Here is a 15,919-nt window from a genome sequence, read left to right as displayed (position 1 = left end):
TTTTAGAGAGCAGGTGGCTCGGAAGGGTTTGTAGTCTGGACCTATCCTGCCTGATCTAGACAAGTTACGAAATGAGTAATTTGTTTTATGAAGCGTGTCTTGTTTAGGCTTTTGGACTCTTTCTGAGTACACTTAAGGGCCCGTTGCCACCGCCGTAATATATGGAAACGAGGGTAGAAATGTGCAGTGGTTGATTACCGCTCATCTGTGCCCTGTCACTCATTTTGAGTGATGCATATTGCTATTTTTATTAATTGTATGAAAGTATGCGAAATAAGTGAGGACAACAGGGCACTGCTGGTATGTGCCCCGTCCTTCCGTTACTTTATTTTTTAGGTCTCGACCTGACATGAGTAGCGCATGGCTCGTATACAACAACAGTGACATCATACTCACGCAGCTGCGATGGCCGAGTGGTTAAGGCGTTGGACTTGAAATCCAATGGGGTTTCCCCGTGTAGGTTCGAATCCTGCTTGTAGCGTCATGAGATTTTGCATGAACACCATTTGGTTTAGTTAAGGAAATGTTCACTTCTCGTTACGCAATCCTCATCAAGTCACAGAGTTAAATGGCAAAAACTCAAACTAGATGTAAACATCGAGACAATTTCCACACCCAGGAAGTGTTTTAGAGAGCAGGTGGCTCGGAAGGGTTCGTAGTCTGGACCTGTCCTGCCTGATCTAGACAAGTCATGAAAAGAGTACTTTTTTTTATGAAGCGTGTCTTGTTTAAGCTTTTGGACTCTTTCTGAGTACACTTAAGGGCCCGTTGCCACCGCCGTAATATAGGGAAACGAGGATAGAAATGTGCAGTGATTGATTACCGCTCATCGGTGCCCTGTCACTCACTTTGAGTGATGCGTATTGCTATTTTTATTAATTGTATGAAAGCATGCCAAATAAGTGAGGACAACAGGGCACTGCTGGTACGTGTCCCGTCCTTCTGTTACTTTATTTTTTATGTCTCGGCCTGACGTGAGTAGTGCATGGCTCGTATACGACAACTGTGACATCATACTCACGCAGCTGCGATGGCCGAGTGGTTAAGGCGTTTGTGAGAAGTTGGCCTGGTATATAATGCTCACTAGTTCTAGTGATCACTTTGTACCATGCCAAGCAACCCTTATGATGATGGTTGTAATTCAACCTTGTAGACCAGTTATCCTAGTGGTAACGTGGACAAAGCAGTCTTAGGCTAAACTCTGAAAGGCATGTGAAGCCAGCTGTTATACCATACACAACCCCCTTGAATACCAAATGAAAGGGACACCACACAGATATATATTGAAAATATATATGGATTTATTAACTATTAAAATCCTCTGGACTCTTTATGAGCACAGAAGCACAAGCGTTAAATCACAAGACAGTTTAAAATACACAAAAGTTGCACAATATGGATGAGCCCTAGGGGCCACCTAAACCATATACTAAATAAGTGGTATAAGAGATACCAGGAGGAAAGTGAATAGGCCTAGGGCCTTGGGAATCGCTGGAGCTATTCGAGACTGGAGTTAGCTAAGTCGGGAAAGGCCCACGGGACTCGGGTGCAGTGTCCAAAGTGCACGCACTTCTCAATACAAAGTCTATGGTGCGTAAAAAGCACAAAGTTAGAAAGTTAGGAACCTTCCGAGTGACCTACGGAGCTGAAACTTAAAACACAGGCCCTTGGGATGTGTACCAGTGCAGGAGCACCGGCGGAGCTGAGTTACCTCACCCACAGGAAGCGGGTGCACAGGGTCGAAGATGTGTCGGGTTTCGTCACGCTGGTCGATGGTGCTTGGAGCTAAAGATGCTGCAGGCGGCTCGATGAGAAGAGTTCCGGTGGATCCAAGGGTGGATCTGTAGATGTGAAGACCTGAAAGCAGAGGGGACAGTGTTCAAAGTCACTAGCCAGTGACTGCCGTGGAACCAGAGTGGAACCAGGTGATGTCGGGTGCAAACAGGCGTTGTCGGGTAGCTTCTTTCTGCAGCCACGTGGATACCCGGGGTCGAGGACGTCCAGGAGTCGGTCACGAGCTGTCCCACGTAGGCTTCTCGCTGTTGGCGGTGTCGGCGACCTGATCGGAGCAAACAGGCCTTGGCAAATGCAAGCCACGCAGAAGTTGAAAGATGCTGTTCACTCGGACCAGCAAGGTCAGAGCGGGTGCTCCTTTTCACAGGAGCTTGGGTAGGTCTGGAGCAACCAGACCTGCTGTTTAAATCTTCGGGTTCGTCGCCAAGATGGCCGCTGGCCGCTTGGCTAGTGGCCGGGATGGCGCGTCGAGTGGCACAATGCAAAAGGGCCCCACGCAGATCGTGGAGATGCTGGAGGGCTGATCTTCGGTGCAAGGGCTGCTCGGTGGTGGGGGTTCTCAATCCCCAAAGCACAACGTCGAGGATGCCTCAGAAGCTGCGCAGTCAGCTTTTCGAGTGTCTTCCAAGAGGTCCGGTCCCACGTCACTCGATGCCTCCACGGGTCCCTTCTTTGCAGGGACTGTGGATCGGGCTCTGAGAGGTCTGGGAATCTGGTTCTTGTCGGGCTCTGGGCTCGGGCTCCGGCGGGAGGCGGCGGCAAAGCAGACGTCGAGTTGCTGGTTGGTACCTGTGTTCACAGGGTGGTCACTCCTTGGCCACAAGGGAGATTCTTCTTCAGTCTTCTGTGCAGCAGAATGTCGAAGTCCAGTCTTCTTCTTAGTTTAAGTTGATTTCGGGATGATCTGCTGTGCAATGGCACTGCTCCCCCTCTTATTCCAATCTAGGGGGTGGATCACCTACTAGGTCCCTCCTCTGGGAGGAACCAGGAAGGGGGGCGGTTACACCCCCTTTCCTTTGTCCAGCTCCGCGCCAGGACTGGGGCTGGAAGGCCCCAGAACCGGTTTGGGCTGGCCTATGCACGGGGACACCTTGTGTGCCCCGGGCATGTCTGATTCTATTCAGCCCTGTCCTACCCAATACACAAAATCCTGTCTGGGGTGGTGCTCGCACCTCCCAAGGCAGGAAACCCTTTGTCCAGGCCACCATCTGTCGAGTTTCGGTCAGCAGCAGGAGGCCAGACTTGTGTCTGTGGTGGCAGCATCCATTTTGTGATGCTGAGGCTCTGTTTAACTTTAACCGGGGTTAAGGCTACACACATGTCGTGTCCCTCTAGAAGGGTGGAATGCTATCCCCGTCGCCAGAACTGGCGAGGGGATAGTATTCCAATTCGTATGACACCTTACTCGACATGTTTTGATAAAGCCAAACCAAAGATAGCATTTAACCGCGAGGATTATAATGCACTTAAGAGTATATGGTATGGCAATATCCCGGAACAGCTTAGGGAGTGGTTCCCGACAGCTGCAGACAGGCTCAGCTCATGCTAGAGCACCATCTCACATATTTCCAAGCACTCTGCCTCCAGGATTGATGAGGCCTTCCATAGGAGTGGCTGATAGGAACATATGTGTCCAGTTTAGGGTTAGGCACAGACATACTGTACCTAAGTAAGAGGTGGTTACACCGACTTACCCCAGCTGAGTGATCAGCCAGTTGTGTCACAGATGGAGGCCAGGCCAGGGGTGGCACAATACGTGCTGCAGCCCCTGGTAGGCCTTGGATACACCTATGCCCTGGGCACCTAGGGTGCACTATTACAGGGGCTCATAAGGTGAACCAGTTCCAATTCGTAATGCACCTAGAGTGCATGGGCATCAATTTAGAGAGAGAACAGCAGGCTGTGGGTCTGATTAGCAGGCCCACAGCCACATTAAGTCAGAAACCAGTGAAGCAAAAAGCAAAAATTTGGGGTGACCATAGGATAGCAGACCCTACTCTCCTACATAACCCCCCCCCAAACGCAGGGACATTAGACTAACCTTGACCAGTTGTGTCTTCATGTTCTAAGTGGAAGTACCTGGAGAGACCATCTGCGTTGCCATGGTCAGTCCCTGGGCGGTGCTCCACTGTAAAGTCCATCCCCTGTAGGGAAATGGACCACCTGAGTAGTTTGGGGTTTTCACCCTTCATCTGATTAAGCCATAGGAGGGGCTTATGGTCGGTCTGAATCTTGAAGTGAGTGCCAAATAAGTATGGTCTCAACTTCTTCAGGGCCCACACCACAGCAAAGGCCTCCCTCTCTATAGCTGACCAACGTTTCTCTCTGGGGGTCAGCCTTCTGCTAATGAAAGCAATGGGCTGGTCCTGGCCATCTACATTAAGCTGTGAAAGCACTGCTCCCACTCCCAACTCAGAAGCATCTGTTTGGACAATGAACTCTCTTGAGTAGTCAGGACTCTTCAGGATAGGTGCAGAGCACATGGCCTTCTTCAGGTCATCAAATGCCTTTTGACAGATTTCTGTCCACTGAACCTTTTTGGGCATCTTCTTGGATGTCAGATCATTAAGAGGAGTCACAATGGACCCATAGTTCTTAACAAACTTCCTGTAGTACCCAGTCAGGCCCAAGAAAGCTCTGACCTGAGTCTGGGTAGTTGGAGGGGACCAGTCCTTGATGGTCTGGATCTTACTCTCCAGTGGTTGAACTTGGCCTCCACCTACAAGGTGGCCCAGGTATACAACCTTGCTCTGCCCTATCTGGCACTTTGTTGCCTTGATAGTGAGGCCTGCCTTCTGCAGAGCCTCAAGCACTTCCTTCAGGTGGATCAGGTGATCCTCCCAGGTGGAGCTAAAGACAGCAATATCGTCCAGATAAGCTGCACAAAAGTCATCCAACCCAGTGAGGACTTGGTTCACCAACCTTTGGAAGGTGGCAGGTGCATTTTTCAAACCAAAGGGCATCACCACAAACTGATAATGCCCACTAGGGGTAGAAAATGCTGTCTTGGCTTTAGACTCCTCAGCTAACCTGATTTGCCAGTAGCCAGCTGTTAAGTCAAATGTGCTCAAATATTTGGCAGAAGCCAACTTGTCAATGAGCTCATCTGCCCTTGGAATAGGGTGTGCATCTGTCCTGGTGACAGCATTGAGTCCTCTGTAATCCACACAGAACCTCATCTCTCTCTTGCCATCTTTGGTGTGAGGTTTGGGGACCAGAACCACTGGGCTAGCCCAGGGGCTCTCTGAAGGCTCAATGACACCTAATTCCAGCATCTTTTGCACCTCAGTCTTTATACAGTCCCTGACGTGGTCAGGTTGCCTGTAAATCTTGCTCTTTACAGGAAGACTGTCACCAGTGTCCACCACATGGGTACACCAGTTAGTCTGACTGGGGGTCAAGGAGAACATATGCCTGTATGCCTGTAGAACTTGTCTGCAGTCATGTTGCTGATGTTCAGTGAGGCTGCCACCTAAGGCCACACCATCAACTGAGCCATCCTCAGGGTTCTGAGTGAGCAGGTCTGGGAGAGGGTCACTCTCTTCCTCCTGTCCCTCATCTGTAGCCATGAGCAAGCCCATGTCTGCCCTGCTGACATATGCCTTCAATCTGTTCACATGGAGCACCCTATGGGGGCTCCTGGGAGTTCCTAGGTCCACCAAGTAGGTAACCTCTCCCTTCTTTTCCAGAATTGTATGGGGTCCAGACCATTTGTCTTGGAGTGCTGCTGGGGCCACTGGCTCCAACACCCATACCTTCTGTCCAGGCTGAAATTCAACAAGGACAGCCTTTTGGTCATGCCAAGCTTTTTGTAATTCTTGGCTAGCCTCAAGGTTTTTGGATGCCTTTTCCATGTACTCTGCCATCCTGGAGCGGAGACCAAGTACATAGTCCACTATGTCCTGTTTAGGCTTTTTGAGAGGTAACTCCCATCCTTCCTTCACAAGACACAGGGGTCCTCTTACAGGGTGCCCAAACAACAATTCAAAGGGGCTGAATCCAACCCCCTTTTGAGGGACCTCTCTGTAAGCGAACAACAGGCAGGGCAGAAGGATGTCCCATCTTCGCCTGAGCTTTTCAGGTAATCCTTTAATCATGCCCTTTAGGGTCTTGTTAAATCTCTCAACAAGCCCATTGCATTGTGGGTGATAAGGAGTGGTGAACTTGTAGTTTACACCACATTCCTTCCACATAGCTGTCAAATATCCAGACATGAAGTTGGTACCTCTATCTGATATTACCTCCTTAGGAAACCCCACTCTGGAGAAAACTCCAAGTAAGGCCCTGGCCACAACAGGAGCTGTTGTGGTCCTAAGGGGAATTGCCTCTGGGTACCTGGTGGCATGATCCACTACCACCAGTATGAATCTGTGCCCAGATGCTGTAGGGGGATCCATTGGACCAACAATATCAATCCCCACTCTCTCAAAGGGAACCCCCACCACAGGTAGTGGTATCAGGGGGGCCTTTGTTGTTCCACCTGCTTTACCACTGGCTTGGCAGGTTTCACAGGAGCGACAAAACTCCTTGGTGTCTTCAGACATGTGAGGCCAGTGAAAGTGAGGGACAAGCCTGTCCCAAGTCTTGTTCTGGCCTAGGTGTCCTGCTAAAGGAATATCATGGGCCAAGGTGAGTAGGAAGCCCCTAAATTGCAGAGGTATAACCAACCTCCTGGTAGCACCAGGCTTGGGGTCTCTAGCCTCTGAATAAAGGAGTCCATCGTCCCAATATACTTTATGGGCACCTTGAGCATTCCCAGCAGCCTCAGCAGCAGCCTGCTGTCTGAGGGGTTCAAGAGAAGGACAGGTTAACTGAGCCTGCCCCAAGTCTGCCCTAGAAGGTCCCCCTGTCCCCAGAAACTCAACCTGATCAGGTTCAAGTTCTTCAGGGACAGTTCCTTCAGGGGTCTCTAGATCAGTTTCCTGTGAAGCCTGATCCTCACTTGTAGGCAGTTGGGAAGGCACAGCCTTAACCCTCCTGTTCTTCTTCTTGGGAGGTACTTGGTCCATTGTTCCAGGATCCAAGACCTGAGGTTCAGAGAGGCACTTTTTGGCCTGTGACCTGGTCACAGCAAGGACATGTGATGATATCCCTAACATCTCTGCATGAGTCCTGTACTCAACTTCTGACCATAGAGAGTTCTCCAGGTCATTGCCCAACAAACATTCTACTGGGAGATCAGCACTAACCACAACTTTCTTTAGGCCAGTTACCCCTCCCCAGGAAAAGTTAACAAGTGCCACACTATGTGTAGTAGTGACATTGCTGGCATTGGTCACCAGGTAATCATCGCCTGGCATGTATTGTCCAGGGTCCACAAAGTTAGGTGTCACCATAGTGACACTGGCACATGTGTCCCTGTAAGCTTGAGCCACTTTGTTGTTAATCAAAGGTGTCTGTCTGTATTTGCCCAGGTTACTGGGACTTATGTCAGGGGTCAAATCTATGTCCCCTTCACAAACCAGAACAGCCTGTGTAAGGGTTCTGACTAGGTCAGAATCTCCTTCAGTTCCCAAAGTGATTCCTACTAAACCCTTGGCTTGAGGACCAACACTGCTAACTGTACTAGTGGGTGCAGGTGCCTTAGGGGCTGCAGTGTTGGGGGCTCCACCCTTTTTACACTCACTTGTCCAGTGAGAGGTGTTCTTACAAGTTTTACACCAGGGTTTCTTCTGACCTTCTTTCTTCTTCTTCTTGGAAGTTTGGGACCCACCCTCTGTCTCAGTTTGGGGCCCTGTTGAAGACTTCTGGTCTTTAGCTTTCTGCTCCCCACCCTTCTGGTCTGTTTTCTTCTGGTCACCACCCTGGTTCTGGTTCTGGTTCTTTTGCTTAACTCTGGTTCTTACCCATTTATCTGCCCTCTTTCCCAATTCTTGGGGAGAGGTCAAATCTGAGTCAACCAAATGTTGATGCAACTGCTGGTTCTGACAATTATTTAAAATTTGTTCTCTCATCAGCAAATTGTACAATCCTTCATAGTCTGTAACCTTGCTTCCCAGCAACCATCCCTCCAGAGCCTTAGTGGCACACTCAACAAATTCAGACCAGTCCTGAGTCTGTGTCTTCTGGGTATCTCTGAACATTAACCTGTACTGTTCAGTGGTTAAGCCTAACCCATCAATCAGAGCACTCTTCAGGACCAGGTAGTTTCTAGAATCCCCATCACTAACTGTGAGGAGTCTGTCTCGGCCTCTACCTTCAAAGGAGAGCCACAAGATTGCTGCCCACTGCTCCTGAGGGATCTGCTGTACTCTGCAGGCTCTCTCCATTGCAGTAATCCATTTATGGATGTCATCCCCAGCTTTGTAGGGGGGCACAATCTTACTCAGGTTTCTATTATCAAAAGACCTGTCTTTATCCTTGTGGATATTGCTGCCACCAGTGGGTTCTATTACCCCACTCTCTCTAGGCTGTCTTGCTCTAGCAAGTTTCTCCTTAGCCAGGGCAACCTCTAATTCTTGCCTCTGGATCCTAAGCTCAGCCTCTCTCATCTTGGCCTCATGTTCCCTTCTCTGAGGGCTAGTCATCTCCTTTCTGGAGTGACCATGAGAGCCTCTAGAGACATGGGAGGTATTGGATTCACCTGAGTGATGCCTTCTCCTCCTATGGCTCTGGTTAAGTCCACCTGAGGGTCTGAATGGGTTGTTACCTGATTCATTCCCAAGTTGACTTAAGTTAGCCTGGTTCAGTCTACTGACCAGCACCTGACTATCTCTGTCATCATCTGACTCACTGCTTTCCACCTCCTCCTCCTCTTCTTCTTCCTCTTCCTCTACATCTACTTGAGGAGCTCCAGTGGTGGAGGCTTCCTCATCTACTAGGATGATAGGGGTAGGGGTGTCTACAGTGTCATCCTCTGAAGGATGGCCTCCTTCAGCATTCCCTGTGGGGTTTGCTTTAGAGGTCTTTAGAGCCTCAGACTGATCCAAGAGCTCTCTTAGGTGGTCTGTAGTAGGGGTAGGCCCTGTCTTCAGACCCCTTAAGACACAAAGCTGTCTTAATTCCTTAAAGGGAAAAATAGCAAACTGGGATGGTGCCCTTGGAGGGTCACTCTCAACAGGAGTAAGTCCACTGGACCCCTCTGTTCCAGACATTGCTCTAGTGTGGGTGGATGTGTTGCAATCTACCTACACTGGTGTTTACCTACTAAACCTATCTAGTAGTTGTAGCTAGGGTGTGCTACTCCCTTTGCTCTACAACAACTAAGTTCAGTAGAACTTAAGTATACTAGTCTTGTTTTATATGTACCTAGCAGGTACCTGTATGATCTTTCAAATGATAATCTCAAAGATTGTAATGGTAAAACAACAGCAAGCTCAGATCCCAATCCGCTGCTCACCAATGTGAGAAGTTGGCCTGGTATATAATGCTCACTAGTTCTAGTGATCACTTTGTACCATGCCAAGCAACCCTTATGATGATGGTTGTAATTCAACCTTGTAGACCAGTTATCCTAGTGGTAACGTGGACAAAGCAGTCTTAGGCTAAACTCTGAAAGGCATGTGAAGCCAGCTGTTATACCATACACAACCCCCTTGAATACCAAATGAAAGGGACACCACACAGATATATATTGAAAATATATATGGATTTATTAACTATTAAAATCCTCTGGACTCTTTATGAGCACAGAAGCACAAGCGTTAAATCACAAGACAGTTTAAAATACACAAAAGTTGCACAATATGGATGAGCCCTAGGGGCCACCTAAACCATATACTAAATAAGTGGTATAAGAGATACCAGGAGGAAAGTGAATAGGCCTAGGGCCTTGGGAATCGCTGGAGCTATTCGAGACTGGAGTTAGCTAAGTCGGGAAAGGCCCACGGGACTCGGGTGCAGTGTCCAAAGTGCACGCACTTCTCAATACAAAGTCTATGGTGCGTAAAAAGCACAAAGTTAGAAAGTTAGGAACCTTCCGAGTGACCTACGGAGCTGAAACTTAAAACACAGGCCCTTGGGATGTGTACCAGTGCAGGAGCACCGGCGGAGCTGAGTTACCTCACCCACAGGAAGCGGGTGCACAGGGTCGAAGATGTGTCGGGTTTCGTCACGCTGGTCGATGGTGCTTGGAGCTAAAGATGCTGCAGGCGGCTCGATGAGAAGAGTTCCGGTGGATCCAAGGGTGGATCTGTAGATGTGAAGACCTGAAAGCAGAGGGGACAGTGTTCAAAGTCACTAGCCAGTGACTGCCGTGGAACCAGAGTGGAACCAGGTGATGTCGGGTGCAAACAGGCGTTGTCGGGTAGCTTCTTTCTGCAGCCACGTGGATACCCGGGGTCGAGGACGTCCAGGAGTCGGTCACGAGCTGTCCCACGTAGGCTTCTCGCTGTTGGCGGTGTCGGCGACCTGATCGGAGCAAACAGGCCTTGGCAAATGCAAGCCACGCAGAAGTTGAAAGATGCTGTTCACTCGGACCAGCAAGGTCAGAGCGGGTGCTCCTTTTCACAGGAGCTTGGGTAGGTCTGGAGCAACCAGACCTGCTGTTTAAATCTTCGGGTTCGTCGCCAAGATGGCCGCTGGCCGCTTGGCTAGTGGCCGGGATGGCGCGTCGAGTGGCACAATGCAAAAGGGCCCCACGCAGATCGTGGAGATGCTGGAGGGCTGATCTTCGGTGCAAGGGCTGCTCGGTGGTGGGGGTTCTCAATCCCCAAAGCACAACGTCGAGGATGCCTCAGAAGCTGCGCAGTCAGCTTTTCGAGTGTCTTCCAAGAGGTCCGGTCCCACGTCACTCGATGCCTCCACGGGTCCCTTCTTTGCAGGGACTGTGGATCGGGCTCTGAGAGGTCTGGGAATCTGGTTCTTGTCGGGCTCTGGGCTCGGGCTCCGGCGGGAGGCGGCGGCAAAGCAGACGTCGAGTTGCTGGTTGGTACCTGTGTTCACAGGGTGGTCACTCCTTGGCCACAAGGGAGATTCTTCTTCAGTCTTCTGTGCAGCAGAATGTCGAAGTCCAGTCTTCTTCTTAGTTTAAGTTGATTTCGGGATGATCTGCTGTGCAATGGCACTGCTCCCCCTCTTATTCCAATCTAGGGGGTGGATCACCTACTAGGTCCCTCCTCTGGGAGGAACCAGGAAGGGGGGCGGTTACACCCCCTTTCCTTTGTCCAGCTCCGCGCCAGGACTGGGGCTGGAAGGCCCCAGAACCGGTTTGGGCTGGCCTATGCACGGGGACACCTTGTGTGCCCCGGGCATGTCTGATTCTATTCAGCCCTGTCCTACCCAATACACAAAATCCTGTCTGGGGTGGTGCTCGCACCTCCCAAGGCAGGAAACCCTTTGTCCAGGCCACCATCTGTCGAGTTTCGGTCAGCAGCAGGAGGCCAGACTTGTGTCTGTGGTGGCAGCATCCATTTTGTGATGCTGAGGCTCTGTTTAACTTTAACCGGGGTTAAGGCTACACACATGTCGTGTCCCTCTAGAAGGGTGGAATGCTATCCCCGTCGCCAGAACTGGCGAGGGGATAGTATTCCAATTCGTATGACACCTTACTCGACATGTTTTGATAAAGCCAAACCAAAGATAGCATTTAACCGCGAGGATTATAATGCACTTAAGAGTATATGGTATGGCAATATCCCGGAACAGCTTAGGGAGTGGTTCCCGACAGCTGCAGACAGGCTCAGCTCATGCTAGAGCACCATCTCACATATTTCCAAGCACTCTGCCTCCAGGATTGATGAGGCCTTCCATAGGAGTGGCTGATAGGAACATATGTGTCCAGTTTAGGGTTAGGCACAGACATACTGTACCTAAGTAAGAGGTGGTTACACCGACTTACCCCAGCTGAGTGATCAGCCAGTTGTGTCACAGATGGAGGCCAGGCCAGGGGTGGCACAATACGTGCTGCAGCCCCTGGTAGGCCTTGGATACACCTATGCCCTGGGCACCTAGGGTGCACTATTACAGGGGCTCATAAGGTGAACCAGTTCCAATTCGTAATGCACCTAGAGTGCATGGGCATCAATTTAGAGAGAGAACAGCAGGCTGTGGGTCTGATTAGCAGGCCCACAGCCACATTAAGTCAGAAACCAGTGAAGCAAAAAGCAAAAATTTGGGGTGACCATAGGATAGCAGACCCTACTCTCCTACAGCGTTGGACTTGAAATCCAATGGGGTTTCCCCGCGTAGGTTCGAATCCTGCTTGCAGCGTCATGAGATTTTGCATGAACACCATTTGGTTTAGTTAAGTAAATGTTTACTTCTTGTTACGCAATCCTCATCAAGTCACAGAGTTAAACGGCAAAAACTCAAACTAGATGTAAACATTGAGACAATTTCCACACCCAGGAAGTGTTTTAGAGAGCAGGTGCCTCGGAAGGGTTCGTAGTCTGGACCTGTCCTGCATGATCTAGACAAGTCATGAAAAGAGTAATTATTTTTTTATGAAGCGTGTCTTGTTTAGGCTTTTGGACTCTTTCTTAGTACACTTAAGGGCCCGTTACCACCGCTGTAATATAGGGAAAAGAGGGTAGAAATGCGCAATGATTGATTACCACTCATCTGTGCCCTTTCACTCACTTTGAGTGATGCATGTTGCTATTTTTATTAATTGTATGAAAGCATGTAAAATAAGTGAGGACAACAGGGCACTGCTGGTACGTGCCCCGTCCTTCTGTTACTTTATTTTTTGGTCTCGGCCTGACATGAGCAGAGTATGGCTCGTATACGACAACAGTGACATCATACTCATGCAGCTGCGATGGCCGAGTGGTTAAGGCGTTGGACTCGAAATCCAATGGCGTTTCCCTGCGCAGGTTCGAATCCTGCTTGCAGCGTAGTGTGATTTTGCATGAACACCATTTGGTTTAGTTAAGGAAATGTTCACTTCTTGTTCGCAATCCTCATCAAGTCACAGAGTTAAATGGAAAAAACTCAAACTAGATGTAAACATTAAAACAATTTCCACACCTAGGAAGTGTTTTAGAGAGCAGGTGGCTCGGAAGGGTTTGTAGTCTGGACCTATCCTGCCTGATCTAGACAAGTTACGAAATGAGTAATTTTTTTTATGAAGCGTGTCTTGTTTAGGCTTTTGGACTCTTTCTGAGTACACTTAAGGGCCTGTTGCCACCGCCGTAATATATCGAAACGAGGGTAGAAATGTGCAGTGATTGATTACCGCTCATCTGTGCCCTGTCACTCATTTTGAGTGATGCATATTGCTATTTTTATTAATTGTATGAAAGTATGCGAAATAAGTGAGGACAACAGGGCACTGCTGGTATGTGCCCCGTCCTTCCGTTACTTTATTTTTTAGGTCTCGACCTGACATGAGTAGCGCATGGCTCGTATACGACAACAGTGACATCATACTCACGCAGCTGCGATGGCCGAGTGGTTAAGGTGTTGAACTTGAAATCCAATGGGGTTTCTCCGCGTAGGTTTGAATCCTGCTTGCAGCGGCATGAGATTTTGCATGAACACCATTTGGTTTAGTTAAGTAAATGTTTACTTCTTGTTACGCAATCCTGATCAAGTCACAGAGTTAAACGGCAAAAACTCAAACTAGATGTAAACATTGAGACAATTTCCACACCCAGGAAGTGTTTTAGAGAGCAGGTGCCTCGGAAGGGTTCGTAGTCTGGACCTGTCCTGCATGATCTAGACAAGTCATGAAAAGAGTAATTATTTTTTTATGAAGCGTGTCTTGTTTAGGCTTTTGGACTCTTTCTTAGTACACTTAAGGGCCAGTTACCACCGCCGTAATATAGGGAAAAGAGGGTAGAAATGCGCAATGATTGATTACCACTCATCTGTGCCTTTTCACTCACTTTGAGTGATGCATGTTGCTATTTTTGTTAATTGTATGAAAGCATGCAAAATAAGTGAGGACAACAGGGCACTGCTGGTACGTGCCCCGTCCTTCTGTTACTTTATTTTTTGGTCTCGGCCTGACATGAGCAGAGTATGGCTCGTATACGACAACAGTGACATCATACTCATGCAGCTGCGATGGCCGAGTGGTTAAGGCGTTGGACTCGAAATCCAATGGGGTTTCCCTGCGCAGGTTCGAATCCTGCTTGCAGCGTAGTGTGATTTTGCATGAACACCATTTGGTTTAGTTAAGGAAATGTTCACTTCTTGTTCGCAATCCTCATCAAGTTACAGAGTTAAATGGAAAAAACTCAAACTAGATGTAAACATTGAGACAATTTCCACACCCAGGAAGTGTTTTAGAGAGCTGGTGGCTCAGAAGGGTTTGTAGTCTGGACCTGTCCTGCCTGATCTAGACAAGTCATGAAAAGAGTACTTTTTTTTTATGATGCATGTCTTGTTTAGGCTTTTGGACTCTTTCTTAGTACACTTAAGGGCCTGTTACCACCGCCGTAATATAGGGAAAAGTGGGTAGAAACATGCAGTGATTGATTACCACTCATCTGTGCCCTTTCACTCACTTTGAGTGATGCATGTTGCTATTTTTATTAATTGTATGAAAGCATGCAAAATAAGTGAGGACAACAGGGCACTGCTGGTACATGCCCCGTCCTTCCGTTACTTTATATTTTTGGTCTCCGCCTGACATGAGCAGAGCATGGCTCGTATACGACAACAGTGACATCATACTCATGCAGCTGCGATGGCCGAGTGGTTAAGGCGTTGGACTCGAAATCCAATGGGGTTTCCCTGCGCAGGTTCGAATCATGCTTGCAGCGTAGTGTGGTTTTGCATGAACACCATTTGGTTTGGTTAAGGAAATGTTCACTTCTCATTACGCAATCCTCATCAAGTCACAGAGTTAAATGGCAAAAACTCAAACTAGATGTAAACATTGAAACAATTTCCACACCTAGGAAGTGTTTTAGAGAGCAGGTGGCTCGGAAGGGTTTGTAGTCTGGACCTATCCTGCCTGATCTAGACAAGTTACGAAATGAGTAATGTTTTTTTATGAAGCGTGTCTTGTTTAGGCTTTTGGACTCTTTCTGAGTACACTTAAGGGCCCGTTGCCACCGCCGTAATATATGGAAACGAGGGTAGAAATGTGCAGTGGTTGATTACCGCTCATCTGTGCCCTGTCACTCATTTTGAGTGATGCATATTGCTATTTTTATTAATTGTATGAAAGTATGCGAAATAAGTGAGGACAACAGGGCACTGCTGGTATGTGCCCCGTCCTTCCGTTACTTTATTTTTTAGGTCTCGACCTGACATGAGTAGCGCATGGCTCGTATACAACAACAGTGACATCATACTCACGCAGCTGCGATGGCCGAGTGGTTAAGGCGTTGGACTTGAAATCCAATGGGGTTTCCCCGTGTAGGTTCGAATCCTGCTTGTAGCGTCATGAGATTTTGCATGAACACCATTTGGTTTAGTTAAGGAAATGTTCACTCCTCGTTACGCAATCCTCATCAAGTCACAGAGTTAAATGGCAAAAACTCAAACTAGATGTAAACATCGAGACAATTTCCACACCCAGGAAGTGTTTTAGAGAGCAGGTGGCTCGGAAGGGTTCGTAGTCTGGACCTGTCCTGCCTGATCTAGACAAGTCATGAAAAGAGTACTTTTTTATATGAAGCGTGTCTTGTTTAAGCTTTTGGACTCTTTCTGAGTACACTTAAGGGCCCGTTGCCACCGCCGTAATATAGGGAAACGAGGATAGAAATGTGCAGTGATTGATTACCGCTCATCGGTGCCCTGTCACTCACTTTGAGTGATGCGTATTGCTATTTTTATTAATTGTATGAAAGCATGCCAAATAAGTGAGGACAACAGGGCACTGCTGGTACGTGTCCCGTCCTTCTGTTACTTTATTTTTTATGTCTCGGCCTGACGTGAGTAGTGCATGGCTCGTATACGACAACTGTGACATCATACTCACGCAGCTGCGATGGCCGAGTGGTTAAGGCGTTGGACTTGAAATCCAATGGGGTTTCCCCGCATAGGTTCGAATCCTGCTTGCAGCGTCATGAGATTTTGCATGAACACCATTTGGTTTAGTTAAGTAAATGTTTACTTCTTGTTACGCAATCCTCATCAAGTCACAGAGTTAAACGGCAAAAACTCAAACTAGATGTAAACATTGAGACAATTTCCACACCCAGGAAGTGTTTTAGAGAGCAGGTGCCTCGGAAGGGTTCGTAGTCTGGACCTGTCCTGCATGATCTAGACAAGTCATGAAAAGAGTAAT

The 15,919-nt window shown here is 48.4% G+C and overlaps 6 non-coding genes across 6 annotated transcripts; all 6 read left to right on the top strand.

Moving 5' to 3' along the window:
* Positions 1-399: 399 nt before the first annotated feature.
* TRNAS-UGA (transfer RNA serine (anticodon UGA)) lies at positions 400-481 on the top strand. The gene has a single exon. It is a non-coding gene; the product is annotated as a tRNA-Ser (tRNA).
* Positions 482-12,487: 12,006 nt separating this feature from the next.
* TRNAS-CGA (transfer RNA serine (anticodon CGA)) lies at positions 12,488-12,569 on the top strand. Its single transcript has one exon. It is a non-coding gene; the product is annotated as a tRNA-Ser (tRNA).
* A 1,168-nt stretch (positions 12,570-13,737) lies between these two features.
* Positions 13,738-13,819, top strand: TRNAS-CGA (transfer RNA serine (anticodon CGA)). The gene has a single exon. It is a non-coding gene; the product is annotated as a tRNA-Ser (tRNA).
* Positions 13,820-14,362: 543 nt separating this feature from the next.
* Positions 14,363-14,444, top strand: TRNAS-CGA (transfer RNA serine (anticodon CGA)). Its single transcript has one exon. It is a non-coding gene; the product is annotated as a tRNA-Ser (tRNA).
* Positions 14,445-14,988: 544 nt separating this feature from the next.
* On the top strand, positions 14,989-15,070 carry TRNAS-UGA (transfer RNA serine (anticodon UGA)). Its single transcript has one exon. It is a non-coding gene; the product is annotated as a tRNA-Ser (tRNA).
* Positions 15,071-15,613: 543 nt separating this feature from the next.
* TRNAS-UGA (transfer RNA serine (anticodon UGA)) lies at positions 15,614-15,695 on the top strand. The gene has a single exon. It is a non-coding gene; the product is annotated as a tRNA-Ser (tRNA).
* Positions 15,696-15,919: the final 224 nt, after the last annotated feature.

The sequence above is a fragment of the Lissotriton vulgaris genome, chromosome 11 (genome assembly GCF_964263255.1).
Source record: "Lissotriton vulgaris chromosome 11, aLisVul1.2, whole genome shotgun sequence".
In the NCBI taxonomy this organism is placed as follows: Eukaryota; Metazoa; Chordata; class Amphibia; order Caudata; family Salamandridae; genus Lissotriton; species Lissotriton vulgaris.
The sequence above is the reverse complement of the archived record's forward strand: the minus strand, read 5'-3'. Positions and strand labels throughout refer to the sequence as shown.